At 40.1% G+C, this 26113-nt stretch overlaps 1 pseudogene; it reads left to right on the top strand.

Annotated features, from left to right (window-relative positions):
- The first annotated feature begins 8129 nt into the window (after positions 1-8129).
- On the top strand, positions 8130-8247 carry LOC124799655 (annotated as a pseudogene).
- The last annotated feature ends 17866 nt before the right edge of the window (positions 8248-26113 follow it).

Here is a 26113-nt window from a genome sequence, read left to right on the forward strand (position 1 = left end):
CCAGAAGAACCTTGTATTTCAACTTTGCGTAGGCCTTATGTAGTACATTATAAGTGTGGCCTTAAGTCGATATAATGAAGGAGGTAGATTAAAGTTTTGTGTGTTTTGCATTCTTGTTGTAATATTGTGAGTTGATAAATAAAGTTTGTATGTTGAGTGCAACTGACAGCAACCTATTTTGGCCCCTTTCCACAACCTTATCCGCTCCGGCCTGCTAGCCCAGGCATTTCAACCCCTAGATATTTAATCGACATGACTGTTTCAAGTAGCTCACTACTAATAATTTTAACAGAATCGTTTTCCTACTCGTCTGCATTTTTCTAGATTTAGTGGAAGCTGCCATTCATCACACCAGATAGAAAATCTAAGTCATCCTGTACACTTCTATAGTCCCTGGAGCACGTCTCACGATACCTTTGTTTCTGATAAACACTCGCTGTCGAGGACAACATACTAGCTTAAGAAACCTTCGAGGCACTCACATATTCCATATGCTCGGACCTATGTTAACAGTCTGCATGGACAACTTGTCAAACGATTTCCGGATATCTAGGAATAGGGCTCTGCATATTGTCCTTCACCCATGGTTCCCAAAATATTACGTGAGAAAAACGCAAGCTAATTTTTTCACGAGTGGTGATTTCTAAATCCGTGTTGATATGCAGGCAAAACTTTCCTGTCTCAAAGACAATGTACTATATAATTCTTCAGAAAACCGAAGATAAAGATATTGTTTTGAAAAGGTAAGACTGCATTAGCTGTAAGTTCTTTATTTATAGGCTCGACCGGTTTCGCAGCATTTTAGTTGCATCAACGGGTGAAATAAAATCAAGTCATGTTCATATCGTGAACAGTAAATGGGATGATCTAATGTTCATTGTCAACAATTTTTCACTAAGTAACGAACGTCAAACACAAAATAACATCTAACGCTCCAGTTATACCATCAGTAACAGTATCTGGTGAGCTAATGAGGTCCTCATATACCAGAATAGTCTTCAAATCGCAGACCTTATATGATCATCTATGGAATAATGCGAAATTTGAGCAGCTAATGGCTCCCCGTTTTCCCACAGCAAGCGCGCGCACTGGGTTATGCTATAAGAGGTGTCGTGTCGACACGCAGCTGCTATGAACAGAATGTCATTCTGTTCTCTTTTCTCGATAAGACTATTACTTGATTTTATTGCATCTGATGATTCAGTTAAAATGCTGCGGAACCAGCCGTGTCTATAATTAAAGGACTTACAGCTAGAGAGGTTTTATTACTTCAAAATGATATATCCGGACTGTGGCTACCGTGACTTTAAAGTTTGCTCTGTTGAAGATATTCTTCTTAATTTGATGGGTCCATTCTTTTATGTTCCTTATATACAGAAGTCACGTGCACCTTTTTCCATTCGCTTGAGACTTTGCGCTGGGCAAGAGATATTCCATAAATGCCAGATTCATTTACAGAATGGGTGTCAGAGGAGCGACCAGGGTACCATGTGTCATTTATTCTCTTCCTCATGTTAGGATTCGGCGCACCACTATTTGTAAATTTCTGTTATGTGAATTCAGAATTTTAAAAAAAAGTTCGTTGTGTTTCCCACGTGTGATTAATTACATCATCTTACGATCCAACTTGCGTTAAGGAAGGGACCTAAAGTGAAATGGATTAATGTGTAAGTAATTAACTCGAAAAGATCTGCATCTATAGAAAAGCCAAACGTAAGAGATTGTGGGCAATGCAGATGCATTTTTCAAAAATTCAGAAAAATTGAGATGTCTTCCCACATTATGGACTATAAAATTTGTGGGTTAGTCTGTGGGTTACATTGAGCACCAGTGCAGAGAGATCGCTAAGGGGATAATTACAACACAATAGTACGATGGCGCATTGATGATGTCTTTTATGTACTCAAGGATATAAAACAACAGTAGGCTTTGCCCCCTGTTGTCCGTACTGAAACTAATTTTATTGTACGGTTTCTCTCCCTGCCACTAGTCACACTAGGTCTTTGTTAGACTCATTCTCTTCAGAAAATAGTGAGCAAAACATTTTGCGTCTTTTGGTCTCCAGCGCTTCTCATCGGAAAATTTAATGTGACGCTGTTTCATCCCCCACATAATATAGTCTACACTTTGGGGCTTCTTTTTCTATACCGGCCCTGTTCAGGTATTTCCTGAAGTTCGCATAGCCAGTCATTACACCTACCATGAGTTTAATCTGTCTCCCTTTCAGTCCCAAGTTAGCAGAATTTGCCTTAAATCATGATTTTGGCACCATTTATCACGTTGTTGTTTTTAGATGTTAGTCCAATATTCTACTTACTACCTCCTGATCAACCTACATAGTTTAGATTTTACCCACGCCTTGGTGATGGTTAAGACAGCTTCGCTTCTAACAAATGGTTTGATCATTCAATCATCATTTATTCTGCTGCACACATTACTGGAGGACGGTAAACCATTTGAGATGATCAGTTTGGGCATTTCTAGTACTTTTGTTAAAATACCAGCAGTAATCTGTTATGTTTTAACGACAATAGATCACTTTTTTCACTGTGTAGATAGTATTTCAAATCAGAAAGCTAACGAAGAGGAACAGGCCAAGGTTAATAATTGGTTATTGAAATTCGGTATCCACAAAAGTTGATTACAGATCAAGACATTAACTTCAAGTGGAAATTAACGAAGCAGTTTCACCGTTTATTGCCAATTATTAAATCGATGAGTGTGTTACACCCACGAGAAAATGAAGCATTGAAACAATATCACCAGACAATAGCGAAGATAATAATGAGGGAGATATGCCATTACCTCACATACTGGCAGTGTATAATTCTAATGTTGATCAGAGTATGGATCCATAACCATACGAGATTGTGTATGGAGGATGCCATCACCATTTGAGACAGTGAAGCCCACAGTAGGAGAATTCTGGGGATCGGTACGTAATTCCGCGAAAACCTTTCTGACAGCATTGAGTCAAGTGCCAAGAGTGAATAAATAAGCCGTCGAACGACGAAAGCGAATGAGGCAATGGAATGCTACATTACTTAGGTACCGTGTAGGGCAGTGGGTGATCTTGATCAACCCTTTCCTCCTGATCAGAACCAGGAAAAAGAATTATACTTGTTATCAAAGTCCATACCAGGTGGTGTAGGTGACTTCAAAAATAACTGTTAAACTGTAGCTTCCTGCTCGAACAACAGTTACCCACAATGGTGCATTGAGCCCTTTTGGAGCATCCTGGACTCTTGAACACCTCAGTTTTGGGCATCGCTCTCAAAGGAGGGGGAAAGGGGATAGAAAGGAAAGAAAGATGTCATGGCGAATACAGCAAACTGGTCCTGTGCAATTTAAAAAGCACGTAGCCATAAGCACTAATACCGAGAGCTATGCCGACGTAGAGAGGGACAGGAATAAGGGGAGAATTACAGAAATAGCAGGGGCATTCAGAGAAAGAGTAAGCGCTTGTGTTACAGTTGTCCTGTACAGCCATGCTAATTATCAGGAAATAGTTGCACATACTGAGGAGGAGAGCGATACGGATGTACATAGTTAAGATGAGTTCAATATAAGGAACAGATTTACCGTAGGAACTGTTGACCGTCTGATTGTGCTTTTAGAAGGAACACGAACACATATAGTAACTCACAGTTGGTATGTGATATATTGTTGGGAAGATTCTGACAGTTGGATTGTTTTAGTGTGCAATGAATTATGCACGTTCGTTTTAGGGTAAGGCGGAAAGAAAAGAGTGCTTCATCATTAAGACGCAGCCTTTGCGCTGATGTCAGAGAAAGCAGATGAAGATATGTTTCTCCATGGTGGAGCAAACCGTCTTAGAGACGCTTGAGTTAGGGCTATGCCTGGGGATGAATATCCGCAGGAGGGTGTCTACAGTGCAACCTTACAATGCGACGATATTTTCAGACAGTAGGACCTCAGGTTATACTCTGTGCATGACTCGATCGAAGCTGTCATCACAAATGTGACATCTCAGCTCAGAATTTCGGTTTCCACCGATAATAACAGCAACTACAGCTCTAAGGCTAATGTATCCTCTGCTATATTTACCTGACAATCGTTTAGAGACACTGCTAGCAGGAAATCTAAGCTACCTGAATAACCCACTAGACGCCACCATATTTATCTCTACAACCTTTTTGTTGACATGCAAAGGGTAAATCAGTTGAAATGGTTCAAATGGCTCTAAGCACTACGGGATCTAACATCTGAGGTCATCAGTCCCATAGGCTTAGAACTACTTAAACCTAACTAACCTAAGGACATCACACACATCCATGCCCGCAATGCCCGAGGCAGGATTCGAACATGCGTCCGTAACAGCAGCGTGGTTCCGGACTGAAATGCCTAGAACCGCTCGGCCACAGCGGCCGGCTGGTAAATCAGTGTGGGAAAAAATGTTTCAGCACGTTCAACAAAACTGCAGAAGCTATCAGCGTATTCGGGAAATGCCCTAAACCTGGTCCACCTTCTGTTCATCGTCGCGTCCATCCATCCATTCGAATTTCCTATCCACTACCTACCAAACCAGTGGGTCAACAACAGCTTTTCAACAGGGTGGGTGAAGCAGTGACCATAGACCGTGTGATGCATTGTGCAGGAAAGGGCAACATATAAAAGTGTAAATGTCGGTGCAGGAGAAGATGTGAGCCACGTGTGAAGTATTGTTACAATAATACAGGCATAGCAGTGTGCAGCAAAGCAGTCTATTGTAGTGGCAGGCAAAGTATCCACATACCATAGCATAATGCTGAGCTTCCACAGCTACGTATGTGATGACTTTGTTTCAACACAGCAGGCCACACACGACTGTAAGTGCTTCCTGCTCAGCCATTAACAGCATTGGACTGCGACAGTCTCCACGAAAGTCGATTGTCCTATAGACAAGCGAGCAGCTTCAACATTACCTAGCAGCTTCATCAGGTAGACGAAATCGCTGGAGTACAAGCTGTCAGTTCCACTTGATAGTTCTGGGTCTCCAGGGCCTATGCCACCGAGTGGAGGTCGCTTCCCGGATGTCATCCTCTGACACTAAGCTATTCCTAAGGTAGACTGCAGCCAGTTGCTATGAAGCTCCCTGCAGTCTAGCGCAAGCTTACAGGCTGCCAGGTTGACGTCATCTTGGCGTCAGCAAGACCATTTCACCGACCATTACTATTCCGCTTTGGCAGTGCTCCTCTGTTGCAGCATAAACACACGTCGCCACGGCTCCACGTTTGCTTAACAACGTGTTATTCTGAGGGAGCACACTGCTGGCTCAATGACCATTCATGCCACCTGGACGAAGACATCTAACTCTTGAATAAATGATGTCGATACTAAATGAGCTTTCTTGACACTCTGCTTGCAGTGGTACTGCAAGGTCCCAACCCAGTGTTGCTGCAAATTTCATTCTGGACAGAAGCGTCCATCCTGGCTAGTAGGAAAGACTCTTACCAAACGTGATTACAAAGCGGTTTCAGTACTGGTGACACCGCTTCATATGAAATATCATTAGCTAATTCATTTTTGAATTCTAAAAGTTTCTCACCAACATTTTGAAGATTGAAGTTAGAACATTGGTTTATACAGGGTGAGTCACTAACTTTTGCCACCAAGAAAGTATGATAGGAGTTGAAAAGTTTGTGGAACAAAAATTGAGTGGAACAACGGGGGCCATAATATGACGCTGGTTTTTTGTTGCTAAATGGGGTCGCTTTAGAGATATGAAGCTCAACTTTGTTTTTTTTAAATGGGATGCTATATTTTGGCACTTATTTTCTGATAGCGGCTTTCGAGACAAATCAAATGATGAGCAACAGTAAGGTCTTTGAAGGTCAATGAAGGTCACAAAGGTGGCATGAATGTCTATTTCCAGAAGATGTTCGGAGTGATGACCATTGGTATCAACGCAGTGCTGAAATCTTCTCATCATGGATTGAGTTGTATTCCTTATCACATTGACGTATATCGAAGCACATTCAATGACAATTCTCTCTCCCATACCTTCAGGTGTTGTTGGAAGGTCTTTATAAACAATGTATTTCACGAATCGCCACAGTAAAAAAATCCAGAGGCGTTTAAGTCTGGCGAACGAGCCGCCTCGACACATCTCCTCCACGTCCAATCCAATGATTTGGTAATTGCCTATCCAACTCATTTCTAGCCATCAGCGAAAAATGTGTCGGTCACTCATCGTGTTGCTATCACATTCTGTTCCTTGTTCCTAAAGCTATTTCCGCCAATAAAAGACCTAATGTTTTTTGCAGGAATTTTTTGGTCTTCCTACCATTAAGATTTCCTTCGATCAGATAGGAGCCTATAATTCTGTCCTCCAAAATCCCACACCATACATTCACCGACCACGGTTTTTGGTGTGCAACCTGCCGCAGCCAACATGGATTTTCAGTTCGCCAATAATGCATGTTATGCAAATTAACATTACCATGGTTCGCAAATATAGCGTCGTCAGTAAATAAAATCAAATTATACTTGCGTCATCTCTCTGAAACTGAAGTTGAGTTCATCGGCAGAATTAAGTGTGACTCATACAATCCGTGCCAGTTAATTCTTGGTGGATACTGATATGGTAAGGATGATATTTATGACGATGCAGAACACGAACAACATTAGTCTGGATCATGCCAGATTCCGTTGCTATTTGACGGAAACTAACACAAGGATCTCGAACCACGAACCACAGTGTCAAGAGTACCAATTTCCGTTTCCTCGTTAGTAACTTTCCTTTGCCGGATATGTTTCCGATGCGTTAAAGTTTCAGTTGTTCTGAATTTAAGATACACATATTTAAATGTACGACGCGTAGAGTGAGTACGTTGAGGATACCTTTCAGCGTATAAATCTCTAGCTCCCTTGTATTTCGTTGGCATTTTCCGTAAATGAGAAGCATATGGATTTTTTCTTCGAAGAAATACATCATTCACGTTCGCTTGATTAGACGATACCAGTCTGACCATTCCTATTAGTGTTGTATTGCGAAACCGTCGAATCGTGTTTACATGTCAATGGCACGTTAGATGGATACGCCGTATTCGGCGAGTTTTAAAATTTGCACGATATACGAGAGAGAATTGTCAGAGCTTGTCCTTCGATAGGTGCCGAAGTGATAAGGAATAGCATTCAGTCGATGATAAGAAGATTGCAGGACAACATTGATACCAATGGTCATCACTTCGAAACCTTCTGTAAATTGACGTTCATGCCAACTTTTTGACCTTCGTTGACCTTCAAAGACCTTACTGTTACACATCATTGGATTCGTCTCGATACCCGCTATCAGAAAATAAGTACCAAACTATAGCACCCCATTGAAAAGAAAGTTGACCTTCATATCTCTGACGCGACCCCGCCTAGCAACGTCAGCTGTTATGCGTATAAGGAATCAATGGGTTTGTGTGGACTATGCTCAATACACGTAAGACCTCAATGGTCCCACGTGACTAGCATCTGACAAATCAGACGTACGAAGTGTTAGACAAAATTTTAATAAATAAAAGTTACGCAATTAATATTTGTTTGATTATAGATACGAGTACATCCCTACAGTACAGGTATACATTTAAATCTCCACAACATAGTGCCATAGAACGCCGTTGGAAGAGTCGAAATAAAAGTGAGCATCAGTCATAGCTTAGTTCTCGAATCTTCTACGACATTTCGCGCACAATTCAGTTTGTCCCTTGCTGGATTCCGTGACTGCTCATACCTATTCAACCAGACAGCAGCGTAAATTTTGCAGCTGTGTCAGGACACTTCAGATGACTTCTTTAGCTACTCAATCGCTGTTGTTTCGAGACAAAGGAACAAAGGAAGCAAGTGATACGTATGGACCTATCACTGCAAAAAAGGTGAAGAGTCAACCATTATCGAGAAGTTCTGGGGCTTCCATGTAGTGGTGCCAACAGACTATGTTCGTTAGGGACGGATCGTTGCAGGAGCATTCTACTGAAATTGCTTAGAACTTTGTAGGAGACAGTCAAACACCACTAGAAGCTATCAAAGAGGGGTGTATCTGCTGTAGGACAGTAGCGCTCCAACTCACTGTATGCAGGACCTGGTCATACATGCTGCTTCAGTCAGTCCTCGTATTTTGACTCCCCCTTTCGCATCCTGCCAACGGCCTTGCCGCAGTTGTAACACCGGTTCCCATCAGATCACCGAAGTTAAGCGCTGTCGGGCTGGGCTAGCACTTGGACAGGTGACTATCCGGTCTGGCGAGCGCTGTTGGCAAACGGGGTGTTCTCACCCCTTGTGAGGCAAAGTGAGGAGCTACTTGATTGAGAAGTAGCGACTCCGGTCTTGTAAACTGACATACGACCGGGAGAGCGTTGTACTGACCACGTGCCCCTCCATGTCCGCATCCGGTGACGCCCGTGGGCAGACGATGATACGATGGCCGGTCGGTACCGTTGGGCCTTTCAAGGCCTGCTCGGACGGAGAGGAGTTCTCGCAACCTCCTGATTTTCTACCCTGCGACTTCTTTCTCCTTTCACGGATGAAGAAACCATTGCGTGACGGCCGTTCGCAGAATGACAACGTGTGACTCTCGTGATGGAACGTTAACAGCCAGTTTTTCTACAGCCGAGCTGCCATGTCATCCATTGCTGGGAAAGTAACCCACTGTAGCGTGAATATGTGCACAACAACAGTACCAATGTTTATGATCGCAGCTCGATTTTTATTGGGATTTGGGAAGAGAGAGAGAGAGAGAGAGAGAGAGAGAGAGAGATGATAATTAATACTTTATAAATACTTCGAAAGTTCAAACATGGCTGAAGCAGCAACTGTTGAAAATCTTTACGGTTAATGGTAACAACCAAACAGTTGCAGGATAAAGATTTATTGAAATCCTCGACCACGGTTTCGGTATATCTAAATATACCTTCATCAGAAGCAAAAATACATCTGATCAGGAAGACACCTTCATTAGCAAAAAACTTAGCAACATAACTGAGATAGAAGAAGAAAGCACTAATAGCCTTACGTAACCGTAAAAATTACCAAAGTAGTTAGAAGCACAAAAACTTTTAGTCACTTATTAAAATCACATCCTGCAGTGGAGATGCATAAAACAATCGTGCCAAAACCGTCGTCAGTAGTTAAAATTAAAATATCGCTTCCATGTGTACAGCATAATTACGAAGAGATGGTCGATGTAAACACGGCATATTATCAGTACTTAGCCTGTGAACTAGAGTGAAGAGGGTGTGGGAGCACTAGGGCAGACAGTTTCAACGAGGGAGGGCACTTGTGGTATGCGGGAGATACTCGTGCACATTAAAACCCATGGATACATACTCATGGGCGTCAAAATTTTAAAGGTTGTTTTAATTCAAACCCTCTGTCTTAATAAATAAAACGTATCAGGACTATTTAAAACACCTACATACAATAGAAAATATGAACACCTATTTGCCTGTGTCCTAGTGTCAAGCAGGTGAAACTTCCGCTAAGGAACACATCTAACGAGAGAGGGCACTAGTGTTATGCGCGAGAATCTCGCTCAAATTAAAGACTAGGATACATATTAGCGAAATCGATTAAAATGTTGTAGTAAATCGAAACCATCTGTCGTCATGAATGAAAAACAAAACAGAATCATTTAAACCACACATACATATCGGAAACAGCGAACAACAATCATCAAAAGTACGTAAAATCCCAATTAGACTGGGAAGGACCATCTCACCAGCATCAACAGCCAAGAAAACTAGCTTCTAGTCAGCCAGACTATATTACGTTAGAGCAAGAAGGGATTTGAAACTATCCAAAAAAAAATTTGTTTCTAAGCTGCACCTGTTCGTTAAGAATAAATTCATCTTTTTGAGACAGATGTTTGAAAATTTCTAATTCCTCGAACAGGTCCAGTTTATAACCCTTACTCACTTCGTGTAGCAATTCCACGTCATCCAGTTTACGTGGCGTATGCTGTAAGAGCAATGGATGTTCAGCAAACATGGAATTGTACACGTTTTACCCATGTTTACGTAGCATGTGATGTTTACATCAAACGTTTTGGGTCTACCTGTCTGGGGCAGTCGTTACAAGTAATTCTGTAAACTCCTGATTTAATGCCAAGTTTGTCCCGTGCCGCAATAGTGAATACACCTCGAGCTGCTCACTAAGGGGTCCATAATCTAAGTGACACCTTACAAACTAGTATTTACAGTTATAAAATTGACTTTTTTGTAGCAAAACGTGTATCCATATGTACAGTGCGATGCCTCTGGAGCTACACGGACAGTCATAAAAGACAAAAAATATCAGAGTATAAAAATAAAGATAATTCTTCATTTCTAACTTTATTCAGGTGTCGAAATTATAAAGTATGTACAGATGCTTTTGCTTTTGTAGGTGTGAACGATATCGACAACATTGACCATGTAAACTGGATTCAGTGGCAGATGTGCTTACCACTCGTGAAACAGTAGGCCTATTGTAAAACCCAACTGTTCGGAATTTAAAAAATTGTGTTTCGACATAAGCTTAGTATAGTTCCTTTTCCCTTTATAATTACTATTTCTTCTCTGAAAAGCTTCTTATTTGCCCCAATTTACGTACGTGCTCCTGGAAAGTGGGACAGTAACCAAAGTAGATAGTATAATTAAAACATTCTAGATCGCAACCAAAATCCATTTTTTCTCGAACCATTTTCCGTCAGATACGAGCGTCTTCAGACCATGGTGACATGCGGAGATGGCACAGACTGTACATACCAAAGGGTGCTAGTTAACGACTGCAGTTGTTAACTTGGACGACCATGACATCATTTTCCCCAGCTTTTCCGTCACGCCAGAGCGTCCACAAGCTCAGACGGTGCTGTCATGTGTAGCAACTCCTCCTTTCATGGGCCTTGGGTTGCGTATTCTGCAATGTCAGCTTACTGAATACATTTTCTTACACCTGTGTACCTACTTACTGAGGAGTCTTGCGTCACACAATTTTTTAATTTCCGAACAGTTGGATTTTACAGTAGACCTTCTATTTTACGGGTGGAAAGCATATTTGCTACTGAATTCAGTTTACATGGTCAATGTTGTCAATATCGTTTTGTTGAGTCGGACACAAGAGTTGTATGCTTCACCAAACGGAACTGTGGCACAACAGTGTCTTTAAATTTGTAGTAATTATTTCCCTTTTCTGTTATGGATGTGCATCCAGAGAGAACTGGTTTCCCGCATTCTTCGTAGCATCATTTCATTGGTACCTCTATCTCTCCAGTACGAAATCTCCTGGGCCTGTAACTGTCTTCTCTCTATCTTTCCTGTTGCATTAATGCTCCGTTTGCTTATTTCAAGACTGATTTTCTGACTATGTAAGTTATTTCTCAAATTAAATGAAATTTTGGCCAGCACTATTTCTCTCATAATTTAGACCCGTCCTCTACCACTCCTTGTGATTCTTCTTCCCAAATAGGTTAATTTCTGTATGACTTCCAGATCACTTTTCCAAATATCGTTTTTAGATATTCACATTCTTGCTCAGTACTGCATACACCACTTCATTCACTCATTGTTCATTCTCATACCATACTGATTACAGAACATTGTCACCATTGTGCTGAGGACCTTATTTAGGTCTTCTTTCGTCTCTGTGATCTTAGCAATATCACCTCCGCAATGCTGCATGTCTGTCTTCTGCCCACAAATTTTTATCCCAACTTGAGATACTTCTCGAAGAACTTTATCTACACCTACCTGGATGCTAGCAATGAACGTAAGAGAGAAGATAGCATAACCGTGTCCCATGCCTCTCCAGAACTTTGATTCTAGTTCTCTATTAGATTTCCTAATCACATCAAACTTGCTCTTAAAGACGCTGGGTAACGATGAACTATTTCTGTTTTTTTTTTTTTTTTTTAATTATACCCGCTTTCTTCAGCACTCGAAATGTCTACAGCCAAATAACATTATCACATTCTTCCTGCAGTTCTAGACAGTCGACAGTTGATTCTCCTGTAATTGATTTAGGATGAGAACCCTTCATCGACAGATTCGCCTTTCTTGGTTATAATACCGTCTTTAATTCAAATTGATCTTCACTCAAAATATCCTGCACGTTCTTTTCAACTATTCTCAGAATTATATTGTGGGAATTTTTGATACATGTGATATCAGGCTTAAGGTTGGCCACTCCTCACTTTTCGTGATTCCCCCTTTTTCGGTTTGAAAACTATAAAGTATATATGGAAGTCGCTTGGTATCTCTCCAGTATTATAGAAAGACGTAATTAGCACCCATAGTATCACTGTCATGCTAGTAATGTTGATTAGTTCTGCACGAATTTCATTAATAACCATTGATTCCTGCTCCATAAGTCTTTGAGAGCTTTCTGCAATTCTTTTTTACCCTTTTTTACCGTGTTACATCCTCCGATAGAGGTGCCCCTCCGTAAGAAATTTCCCAATTTATTGTTTCCATTTCTAACTCGTCTTCACAAATAGCATTTTTCCACTTTTGTTTTCTGCGATACCCGATACTATGGTTTTCCGTTTGTCAAAAGTTTGTTTGCTGTTATTTAGACTGTATTACTTTGTTCTTGCATTTCGCATAATTTCTTTCACTTCTGTGCACATTTCCTCAAGAAAACTTTATTTTACGTTTCTGCTTCTCTACTGACTGAGTTCCTCAGTCTCCTGTATTCAGATTTTTAATTTTCATCAACTACGTTTTGGCATAGTCTTCTGTTTCTTTATAAGCTGAATAACATTTGTTGTAATTAATTTCGTCTTTGGATACAGTTTTCCCAACTATCTTTTCTGCTGCTTTATGAATGCCACATTTAATTTATTCCCATTGTTCTTTTAGTCCAACGTGCTGCAAATATTTATTTAAGTTGTCTGTTTCGTGGGCATAATACCTTGTCAGTCCTTCACTGTTCAGTTTCATTATTTACCATAACTGCTTTACTGTCATTTCTTCAGATATTTAATTTGACTTAACATTTCGTCATGACGGGTTGTGGTTAGTGTCTGTATTTGGAGCTGGATAGCTCCTGCAGTCTTTAACTTGGTTTGTAAAATGTGGCAACTAAAATTCAGTCGAACTGTTGACTTCTTAAATCTCAAGGGACCTTCCAGGTGTATCTTTTCGGCGTGTGATGTTGAAAAAGTGTATTTGTTACACCCAATTTGTGTTTCGAACAGAGCTCAATCAGACATGCTTTTCTTTCATTTCTTTTACAATCGATAGTTGCTCAATACCATCTCTTCCGGTTCTTCACACTTTTCGTATTCCCATCTCCCTTGACAACCTGCTTCTCCTTATTACCGCAGTGTCCCTTGGTTCCAATACTGACCAGTATTATCCTAGAGAAATATTCCAGGTATACTTAGATACGTGAGCCAAAGCTATTTCTTTTCTCACACCAGTCCATGTCCATAGACATCTGGGCTGTCTTCATTACTTTCATATCACATCACTGTATTTCCCAAACCTATGAACTCTATTGTAGCTTTATAAACATTTATCTACGCGACAGTTTCGGAGATTTCAATAAACTGAACAAGATGTTTTTTCAGAAGGACGACGCTGGCGCTTCGTCACGTGTGCAAATTCAGACACTGTATTCACTACATGTTCATTCTCTTAATTTAATTTGTAAATAGCACGATGGGCCTTTACTGGACTTTTCCAGAGTATAACAACACTGACATCCTTTAAATTTAAATTTAATATCACCCACCATTATTATCAAATTGTAGCATCTTAATTTTCAATTTTCTTGAGCAGAATGAGTGACAGTGTTTTGATTATGAGCTTATCTTACCTCACCTCAGAGACTGGAATTTTAATTACTTCAAAGCCTTTATTTCAAAATGATGTAGCTGTAGGACATAAGAGCACTCGGAAATAGTGTGCTCCAATTTTTCAGAATATGCGGTAGCCATCACGTTACAGATTTGGTATATATAATAAGCTGTTTTGGCGCACCATAAGATGATTTATTCTGAATACAGATGCATCTAGAGCCAGTCATCTCACTATTATCCGTCGTAAGACAGACGAGCCACCGTTTAACTTCTGGCTGCGAAATCTACTGCCGAGACAAATCCAGAAAATATTTACCACTAGGGAGATGCTTTGATACCATACTGGAGTACGTTTTCAGTACGGCTGTTAGAGACTGGAGCTGCCTTCGTCTCGATAAAAAGAGATTACGTAAATACAGACGTTAATAGGGTATAAAAATTGGAGGAATGTTTGGAGGGGGTCTAACGAATCAGTTCATGTGAAGTAATTGATTCAAAACGGTTTATCCTTGGAGTGGCAGACTTTAAATATGACAATTAATTAAATTTAATAATTGGAAACTGCCGTAAGGTCTAGTCACCTAAGTTGCTATATTCCCTTTTCTCTGTGAGGTACTGGATGGGTTAAACAAAAGGTTTCAAGCGCTTGACATATTTTTTGATTTAACTAAGGCTTTTGATTGTGTTCATCAAAGAATGTTGCTCCAGAAGTTGGACCTTTATGGATTATTGGGAGTAGCTCACAATTTGTTCACCTCTTACTTTAACAACAGACAGCAAAGGGTCATTATTCACTGTGTTGATAATGGCTGTGATGTGGGATCTGAGGAGCGGGGTACAGTCAAGTGGGGGGTGCCCCAGGGATCAGTGTTGGGGCCACTCCTGTTCCTCATTTATACAACTGATATGCCCTCTAGTATTATGGGTAACTCTAAAATATTTCTGTTTGCTGATGACACTAACTTGGTAGTAAAGAATGTTGTGTGCAACATTGGCTCGGTTTCAAGTAACGCAGTACATGATCTAAGTTCATGGCCTGTAGAACATAAACTGACGCTAAATCACAGTAAGACTCAGTTTTTACAGTTCCTGACACACAATTCAACAAAACCTGACGTTTTAATTTCACAGAACTGGCATATGATTAGTGAAACTGAACAGTTCTCATTTCTAGGTATTCAGATAAATAGTTAGCTGTTGTGGAAAGCCTTAATTCAGGATCTTATTCGAAGACTTAGTACTGTCATGTTTTTACTATTCGAACGGTGTCTGAAGTGAATGATCGTTCGACACGAAAATTTGTCTACTTTGCCTATTTTCATTAGCTTATGTCGTATGGTATTATATTTTGGGGTAACTCTTCCAATTCTAAAAAGGTATTTTGGCTCAGAAACGGGCGGTTCGGGAAATAAGATGTGTAAGTTCACGAACCTCTTGTCAACCCCTGTTAACGAATCTGGGTATTTTGACATTGGCCTCTGAATGTATATATTCCTTACTATCATTTCTTGTCAATAATATTAGTTTATTTCCCAGAATTAACAGCTCTCACTCGGTTAATACTCGGCAAAAATCAACCCATCATTTGGATCGGACTTCCTTAACTCTTGGGCTGAATGGTGTACAGTATATTGCTGCATCCGTTTTCAATAAGCTACTACTTGAATTCAAAAATCTTAACAGTAATCCACGCGCTTTCAAATCGAAAAAGGAGAGTGTCCTCATGGATCACTCCTATTCTGTTCAGGAGTTCCTTGAAAAATGAGGCTTATTTTTGTTGTATTGTTGATTGCGTTTACTTAAAGTTATGGACTGACTTTTAACGGATTCATAAACATTTATTTTTACCTATTATTGCTTTTATGTTGTAATTTCATGTACTGACACTTACCATAACCTTGGATATTTGCTCCTCAATTTGGTCCTACGCAACTTGATGGGTGACTGTATTTATACATTTTTCTCTCTCTCTCTTCCTCTTCCTCTCTCTCTCTCTCTTTCTCTCTCTCTCTCTCTCTCTCTCTCTCTCTCTCTCTTTCCCTCAGAGTGGTTTATGACGCTCAGCAACGTAATGTTCATGTACTATGTCTAATTACTAAATTGGAGCACTGAATTTTAATCAAGGTACGCATTGTTCGTGTGTATATTACGGACCTCAATTATAGTCGTTGTTCACTAAAATTTCCTCCGTTAAAAGAGTACTTCTTAACGTTGTGGCGTCCCGTTATAACATTCCCTCTTTGCTACTACTGTACCATAACCTCTATGCTAGAAGCAGGTTGTAACATAAAGCAATTTTGTAAAAGCAACTATGGCACAAAGCAACAGAGCAGTGTTACCCTCTGAGAGGAATTTTGTTAATTTGACCGTGTTGTTCCTAACGGAGGTGGCTTATCGGAAATGAAAGTAAGAATTACGTAAATGTTGGAATAGTGACAAACAAAATTTTGCCTAGCTATACTATTCCTAGAATAAGGAAAACGGTCGCCAGCCTAATTAGGCAAGAGAAAGATTAACATTCTCATTTATGAAAGTAGGTATAAGTAACTATAATGGACAACACAACAAACACAACATAGACTTAGCAACTCTTGAGTGCAATGAACTCTGACACACATATGTTTTAAGATTGAAGCTAACAACTGGAGCAGCACCAAAAACTATTTGCAAAATTATAACACGTACAGAAAAACACTATCACTTTCAAGGCTTACACAAACTGAGTGGTCTTTACACTGTTAATATGCACACAAAAGAGACAAACACTTAGTATACATGAGAATGTAACGTTTCACAACTGCAGCTTTCTCACTTTTACTACAACGAAACACAATGTTGACAAAATTGCAAGAAACTGACTCACCTTTTGGAATTTACCACAGACAACAACGTGATCATTTACTTTATAAGACTCAGCCTAAAGTTTGAAGTTGGTAACAGCACTTTAAATAGCAGTTTCAATAGGAAAATTATTATTGGATAAATAACATTTGCTTTAACTCACTCTGTTACCACATTAGCTTTAACTATCTTTCTAATAAGTTCAAGAGGCATTATTTAACAAAGCTCTAGGCTTCAACGTACTTTCAGTAAGGACACTCGGTAATCACTTTACTTCAAACGGAGAGGACCCTGAGAGGTGTTATGATGAGGAGTAAAATCAAGGTAGGTAAATAAATTCCGATATGAATTACCTTATATTTCAGCACACTAACACATCCATTAGGCTGATCCTTCACTGTACATCAATATAGTATTACGTTACAGTGATTGCGCAATGTGGTGGCAACTGCATGTTGGTAGGTGGAATTACAGGTAGAATTGCCGGACTTTATCGTATCTTCATGGCGATGATTCATACAAATTCCAGAATAGATCCAGCTATTTATCCACCCATCCGAGGCATTGGAAAGAAGCAGTAAAAGCCTCTCTCTGAATCAGCATGATATGCACCTTTACATTGACAGTGCACAGACTGGTAGCTCCTTTCCGACTGGTGGCTCATCTCCGACTGACTGCTCGTCCCTGACTGACTATCAGTTCCACCTTTTCCACCTATGCCAACCACAATTTGCGCGCGCTACGCATTTCCGTTCCAGAGGGGAACCACCCTACCTCTTATACACCAAACTACTAAGATTCCTAAGTGAGGATCAGCAGTTTACATAATAGCAACCAAATGTATTAAATAAAACAGAACATTTTCACATATTGACACTTCTACAAAAATTATTCACACAAAATTACAATCATATACAGTAAGTATTGTTCCCTCCAAATGGGTCAAAGCATTTAAATTGCAGATACACTACTTTGCATAGAATCAAATCATGACATCAAAGGTTTGACAAAGAAAAGAGTACACAATTTTATGTTATCGATTCAATCACACTTACAGAAAATCAACAACGTAACATTAAATAAAGGAAAAGCAAAATAAATTCATACAGCATAAGAGCTGTGGTGTTACATCGTGAGTTAACAAACTGAGTATCTGCTGGAGCCAATGTGGTGGTTACTCTCTATAATCCTCGAAGACGACATTGCATGATTCAGTACCTAACCTATCTGAAATATGCATGGTGGAAATTTCACCTATTTTTCAGGGTATTAGTCATTCATATTAAAGCGAAGTATTACTATTCCGTGCTCAATTACCAAGGACATTATGACACAGATTGTCCCAAATAAACCACCAACAAATTTAGGGGCAGGTTGCCCATACACAAAGAAGTAAAAAACGTCTAATACAATATGGCTCTAAAATGCTTGCCTTGGAGAGTACGAGCATTTGTTTACCTTCGGTGCTGCAAAACGGATCTCTTCTACTGCAAGGTCTTTGATTTCCATATTTTGGGAGCAAGAGATATTGACCAAACCAAAAGAAAAATCTAGTAACCATGAGGTATAAAATGCACATTTTCTAAGCCGTGACAACGTGTTCATCTTCGATTGTGTGAAACACTTCTCTTCTATTGAACAAGTGCTCATAACTCTTAAGATACGTATATTACAGCCTGTGATTAATAGATATTTTTGTTGTTTTCCTCCATACTACCTCCTTACAAAACAAGAAAGGCAAACAGGTTGCAGTAGAAGAGATGTGTTTCGTTGTATCGAAGATGAAGAAGTGCTCATATTTCTTGAGGTACGCGCTTTATATTCTCTGTTTACTACACTTTTTTCGTGTTTTGATGTATGGAAATGCCCCTAAATTTTGGTGTATCTTTCGGACACCTCATACGTACATGTATATATACATACAAGGCGGACGCCACAGAGAGACCGTCGCGTCATTATCTTCTCTTGCTGCAATTTCCAACCTCTCATCTACGGTTAGGGTCTTTATAGAGTACAAATTGAGGTGACTACTTGCGGAAGAGCAATGTGTTCTCACTATGTTTTCTGTATAATGCCTGTGTGTGTGCACATGCTTCAACATACAGGTATTGCTCCGTTTAATTTTAAGGCACTCTTTGTACACAACTAAGTTCCGTCTGCAATGTAAAGAAAATATTTTACGTAGGCTAAAGTCAACTATGTTCTCACCACGAAAGATTTAAATGAACCCCCTAAAATTGTATTTATTTATATGACTTTGTTGTGGAGTAACCGCAGAAAGAAGGAGATAACCCATCCTTTGCAAGTCACAATAGATATTAAATCCACAATCATCCAAAGTACAGGACGTGGATTCCTCCTGCATATGGGCAAAATATTTCCAAGTGCTCGAGCAACGGGCAAGTGAATTTACTGTCGTTGTATATGGAATAGCTTGACAGAAAAGCAACATCTCCGAAGAGGCTCACCTTTCTCAGGTCCCACCGTCTACTCTTGTAGACCGCGGTACCACTGTTCATACACAGATGCAGTAACTTTTGAGCAGTTTTCTGCAAACAGCTTGATCGCTTCACGTACGAGCGAAGAACTGATTCTTACAAGGGAATCCGCCATAGGTCGTGCCCTGATACAGTCGAAACTTTGCGGTGTGACAGAAGGGTGAAAATAAAGGGATACGTATTTTCGAGAAAATAACGTCCACTCCTGTTGCGTAAAACGAAACGAGTCGATAGCGCAGTGGCTAAGAGCACGGTTTAAAAATTTTAAACCCCACATTCTGATCTGTTTTTCTGTTGTTGTGGCTGAAGTATTTCACGTCCATATCTTTTGTGACACTCTAAAATACAACTGAGTTATTGACAAAAGAATAAAATCTTATGAAAAATAGATTTTGTCATCACAAATCTTACATAAACCTATGTAATTAGCATTAACTGGAAATTAAAAACATAGAAATTGGAGTATTTCAAGTTTTGCTTTGATTTGTGCTTGTGGAGAACCAGTGCTTTCATAAAAACATTCAAAGCATAAGAAATCGGAGCACCACGAGCAACGCACGAAGGCTCATATACCACGGCACCATTTCTTTGTGTGATTCTCATTTGGGGAACAGCCTTGCGCTATGGCGATAGTTTCGCTGTAAACCACGTGTATGGAAGCGTTTTCTGGAAGGCTGATGCCTGCAGTTGATTATGGATCAGGGTGTACATTTCAATTGCGTCCGTTTATCTGTGAGTTCCCTTTGCTGTGTAATGAGAACAGGGCACTTCTGCAGTCCGCAATTGTAATTCTTCATCTGTCTGTGAAAGCATACAAGACTGGATTCACATAACGATATGCACTCTAGAAGAATTACATTTAATGAACTCCTCGGTATTCCGACTTCATCGACAAACAGCCCTTCGTACGAGGAGGGATCAATTTCCCCACCACACGAATCGAAAATGTACTGAAACGGCGCGATTTTTGCGTAAGATTTACGTCTACATCTACATCTTCATGATTACTCTGCAATCCATGAGTAAGTGCCTGGAAGAGGGTTCATCGAAGCTACGTCAACCTGTTTCTCCACCATTCCGCTCTCGGTCAGCCCGTGACAAAAATGGACACTTAAATCTTTCCTTGCAAGTTCTGATCACTTTTATTTTATTATGATGATCAATCCTTCCTAAGTAGATGGGTATCAACCAAATGTTTTTGCATTCGGAGGAGAAATTTCGTGCTCGAAATTTCATGAGAAACTCCTGCCCCAAAGAAAATGACTCAATGATTGCCAGTCCAATTAGCATTTCATATTCGTGGCAGTATCTCCCCTATTTTGCGATAATTCAAAACGAGGTGTTCTTCTTCGAACCTCTGCAATGTGGGTAGTCTCTTTAGTAGACCTGCTGCATTTTCTGTCATCCCACCAAATCGCAGTCTTTTCTTCGCTTTTCCCACACCAAAACCGATATGATCGTTCGAATTTAAGTTATTCGTAATACTAATCCTCAAGTATTTAGTTCAACTGACAGCATTTAGATTTGTATGGTTTATCGTGCAACCGAAAATTAGCGAATTCTTTTTAGTACCCGTGTGGATGAGTGAACACATTTCGTTATTTGGAGTCAATTGCCACATTTAACACCACACAGATATCTGATCAAAACAGTTTTTCAATTGGTTTTGATCATCTGATGACTTTGCAAGACGGGAATTGAAATCACGAGCTCCAAACAATGTAAGAGAGCAGCTCAGATAGACTCCTAAATAGTTTATTTTAACAGGAACGACAGAGGGCCCATAACACTTTCTTGGGGAACACGAGATATCACTTGTGTTTTACTCAATGGCTTTCCGTCAGTTTGTGAGAACTGTGTCCTTTCTGATAGGAAATCACGAATCCTACTCATAACCGAGACGATACACCGTATGCAGGTAATTTGATTATAATTCACTTGCGAGGAACGGTGTCAAAAACCTTCTGGAAGTCGAAAAATATGGAATCAGTGAGACATACCCAGTCGACAGCACTCTCTATTTCGTGAGAATAAAGAGCTAGTTGTGTTTCACAAGAACTATATTTACTGAATCCGTGCTGTCTATTTGTCAATAAATAGTTTTCCCCGAGGTAATTCATAATGTTCTAGCACAGTACATGTTCCAAAATCCTATAACTATTCGAAGTTCGTGATATGGGTCTGTAATTCTGTGTATTAATCCTGTTTCCTTTTTTGAGTATTGTTATGAGATGTGTTACTTTTCTGTCTTAGACGTTGTAAATGATTATTAAGTGTCGAGAACTATTGCATCAAGGGGCAAGACTGACGATAAGTTCTTTGTGTGAGCCTGCGAGCGTTTTTGGCTGTTCCGTGCTCGTTTTGATGCCGTCTCATTTATTTATTTACTTATTAATGGACTGAAGGACCAAATGTATCAATATCGTCTTGGAGTCAAAAGGAAACTGTTGATAGTAATTCCCTGGAAGGTGTTAATCCGTTTCAGTTGCGATGATAAAACCTGTTTTAAATAAGTTTAGAAATCATTATTTTCTTTGCGATTAATTCCACTGTATTTCACGATGTCATAAAAAGTTTTACTGTCACATATGTTTTTAATAACACGGAGTGCAAAATTTCGAAACCATGTTGTTAGCAACTGTGCTACCAACCAACACCACCAGGAGACGTTATACTAAAGCTCCCGGTTATACGTCGCTAGAGTAGCCTGATGAAGTCGCTTCGAAGACTTAACCGTCATTTACTTTTAAGCTATTGCCTGTTGGCACCTGAGCCGAAATAGTAGTCCCTTCATTTCCCTCCTTCTACTATCCTGCCAAATTTGGACTTTTTAAGACAGCGACCAAAGCTGGTTCCCCTAATCAGTCGTGTATAATGACTGGTGGAGATCCCCTCTTGGTGTCGTAGGGGGCACAGAACTATTTTCTCAGAAGAGTAGTTTAAAACATCTGGCATAAGCACCAATTATTTTAAGGAAGGATACACATCTGTAACAAATTCGGTCGATCATTGTCAATGTTCATTGTCTCCTGCATTTTCGTTTCATATTTATTTAGTGTTCAGTACAGAGCTCTTGTGGTCTGTGGTACAGATAGTGGAAGACTTTACCTAGTCTTCTCCAGTTTCCTCACGTTCCTCTAGGAACTTCAAGAAATTTTCATAAATGATCACATTACTTGGTCACAAAAGCTCCTTGATTTTATTGCCTTATGTAATTAATACTCATTGCCACGTTTTATTTTGTATCTGTTGCACTATTTCGCAAAAGATTCTACTGAGATTTTTGCTATGTGATGAATTAGCATCTATGTCAAATGTATGTCCTTTCTCAGATTTTAATGTGAATGATTGTCTGACATGTATAGTGTTACTTTTGTTTCTGTTGAGCTCCTAAATTTTTTCCATTTAGCTATGAAAGAACGTAATGTCCGTTATTGGCATGAATAAAGAGTGAAGCATTAAATGTGCTTAGCAGGACGAGATGATCCTGAACAGTAAGAGTAGCTCAGTCCGGAAACAAAAGCAGGGAATTTTGCATCATTCTGCTGAGTACCAGGGCACTTGGGACTCACGGCAGTCGAGAAAGCGGCCTTTATGGGAACAACGGCCATTCCGTAGCGGGCTGCTCTCCTTTTGTTGAGTCACAAGTCCTTGTATCTGTGGCAGGAGGAATCGCGAGAGTAGGGAGACAGTTAGCAGCGGCTGGCGAGAGCTGTTGTGAAGTTGTTGCGTAGCCCATTTCCACAAATGAAGTACGGAGCAGTGATGATCTCGGTCTTTGTTTAGCTTATTAGCGCAGGGCATTTTACTTCGATATGAGGACATACTAGTTTCCAGCGTATGCATTTCACTGTTCCATTGATAGTTAACCTTATATTTAATAAGAAGACGGCCATGTTAGTTTCAGCAGGGAACCTGTCGTCTATACTACTATTTAAAGACGTTTAATTCTGCCACTAAAAACCTAGAAAAGTACTTGACTGATTTATGTCAAAATTTGTAAGCATGCTCTATTAAACTTACAGAAGGAGACAGGTAGCAATTTTTGTGATATATAGGTATACAAATGTATATCTAAAATATATGTTACCATATAAAGACAAGTACATGTTCATCGTTACCAAAAGTAAGGAGCAATACTTGGCCAATTTACTACAAATACTTACACGGTATTCCAATAAACCTTCAGACGGACAAAAACTAGATATTTTTCAAACAACAATACAGATTTTCTCTTAAAACCGACTGTGAGAGATACTATGCTGTGCTCTGAAAATTTGCAGTTTCGTTATCTTTTTCGCTATTGCTTTTAACAGAAAACAGAAAACAATTCCCAGTCAAGGTTTCATAGGCTGTAACAGTAAACAAGAGTCAAGGTAAGCGAGAAGGGGAAGCTGGACAGAGGGGAGGGGGTTGAACATAAAGAGGGGCAAGGTGGTGGCGGACAGAGAGAGAGAGGAGGTAGGAGAAGGTGGAGGGAGGACAAAGACAACGGGGAGTAAGTGATGGACAGAATGGGGGGAAAGGGGGGGGGAAGGAGGAGGAGAAAGACGTAAACAATGGGATGGGGGAGGAGAGATGGGTAGTGAGAGGGGAGAGGAATAGATGACTCGGAATACCCAATTCTCACACATATTTAGCAGTTGCGAAGCATTTCCGGGTTCTCTAGTTAGTTTCATATCAAGATGTCACGACTGTTGTCTGTACCTTTTTGTCTTAATTTTCCCTGTGGTAGTGAGGTATTTACACTGCTTGCAATTACACCATGAAAGTGGCATGCAACAAAAATCAAACTGATATGAAGTGTACTATTTGTTTTGTTATGTAGATGGTTAGCATTTGATTGCAACCATATAAATTGGGTAGCAGTAACATCAATTACATTGTTTTTTTAAGATAAATTACAGAGTGGGTTTCTCATTCGTAAATCACATTTCAATATTTTTCATTTATAAAACACGATCGTCTTATGTCTCGTGCGGGAAGGTGGAATCTCTAGTGGCATGTATTGGAAACTGAAGAAGACCAGTTAATTTTAGCAGAATCGTGGCCTATCTAGACTCCAGTTCATCTTCCCATGATATTGTCACTCACAATGGTAGGAATCGTGGTATTACGTATCGATACCACCCCACTGGTGTCGAAACGTTGGCAATGGAATTGCAAGTTTCTGTTGGACGCTAATATCTGTCGCTCGAGATCTGGCGGACGCAACAGTGTGCGCCCGGTGAGCCATGCCTCCAGTCGCCTTGGACTAAAATCCGACCTCAGCTTCCACTCAGCCCCAGTCGCACTCGGTGCCAATTCTCATTGCAGACGCCACCTAATCACGGCTCTGGATCCATTGTTCGTGCTTGTTGACACTGAGACAGATGCACTCTATTTCTTGCTCCATTATTTACACTGAGTACGCTTGGAGAAATATAAGTAAATCTTCTGGTCCCTGTTATACCTTGTTCTCCAATCATTTCTGCTTCTGTCCAGCTTTCCTACGCAGACAGTTGCCACATAACTCTGTAGCCAATCTCTCCTTATCGTTGCATATGAAGTCTTATACGACAGAAATCACACAACATTAATGTGAATTGAGAATCGATGTGTTCAGAATGGCCATAGTGCCAGCACACAACTAGCGACCAAGAAGCACTGTTTGTTTGGCCGCGAGGATAGTTGCATAACTTGAAAATTTGCTTGTTTGAACAAAGACAAGTATCCACATGGACAGTACGAAGTCTGGAATGCCATGGTCAGTATTTTACCATTGTTGGTATTCTTTCGACGCATCAACAGACAGAGGTGCGCCGAAAGTCACCATGTCATCCTTCTAGACAAGTCCCTTTCCCGCAGACACGAATACCTTGGGTTTATCAACGTGTGGAGGTTTTGAGGAGATTAAAGATCCCCATATTGAATTCGTCACCGTCATACGGTTGTAGCACATGGCGTGACACTCAATCTGCACTGTCAATCACATTCTCCTGATTTCTTGCCCACTGAAAACAGTTGGTCTTGGTTTGGCGAGAGAATGAAACGCGACCACTTGGCCAGACACTACGACCAATCAGCTCCGACATAGAGGTGAAGCAGCCTGGAATGACTAACTCGTATCTGCCATGCTAGTTCGACTCGACGTCCAGCCAGGTTAAAGCTACTGTTGCTGCGAGTCCCATGTGTACTAAATTTAGCAATCTTTTTAACCCCGAATGACCTACAAAATTACTCACCTTTTCTTAGCGTTATTATTTATGTTCACCATAAGCCACATTAGGTTACTCGCTCTCTTTTTCGCAATTTTAATGATCAGCATTGTGTTTTAGGGTAGTATGTAGCAGTTTATTTACTACACTTGTTTTCCTCCTCCTGCAATGATTTATGACAGGTCTAACTTGATAAATTGAGCATGCTTAGCGTTGTGCGTAGTTCTTGTGCAATTACATCCTTGCTTGTAACTGAGCAAACTGTTTTAATTCCATTTTGTTTATCCTGAAACTGCCCACTTACTTATCTCAGAGGATGATATGCAAATTCCCCTGATCAAATAGTCGTTCAGTTACACTGGTCTGTAGTTGCCGACCTGAATTAGCGTTGCCAGTGACTGTTTTCGCTTCACAGTTCGTTTTTCTGCCTTTATTGTGTAGATCATGGAAGTTTCGAAGATATGAAAGCCTACAAGTTGGTTGCGTGAACTAACAGTTCTTGGCACAGGTATTTGAAGCTATAAAACTGTTGTAGTAGGGAAGGCATATGGACCGCAGGTAGCAATGTAACTGTTTTATCATCCTTATCTACCTGTGCCAAGATTATACTTTGAACTGTATTCCCTCATCCGCTTCTTAATGGTTTTTTAAAGATGTCAGTCGATAACCTTCATGTTTAAAGTCAACGAATATATTTGCTATGGTGCCCTTTAGTTTCCATTCATAACTAGAAGTTCCCTCCTTCCATTAATACATATGCGTGATTGGCATCCATTTGTTTCATGCTTATTTGGGCTACCCATATCGTT

This window comes from Schistocerca piceifrons, chromosome 5, assembly GCF_021461385.2.
Source record: "Schistocerca piceifrons isolate TAMUIC-IGC-003096 chromosome 5, iqSchPice1.1, whole genome shotgun sequence".
Classification (NCBI taxonomy): Eukaryota; Metazoa; Arthropoda; class Insecta; order Orthoptera; family Acrididae; genus Schistocerca; species Schistocerca piceifrons.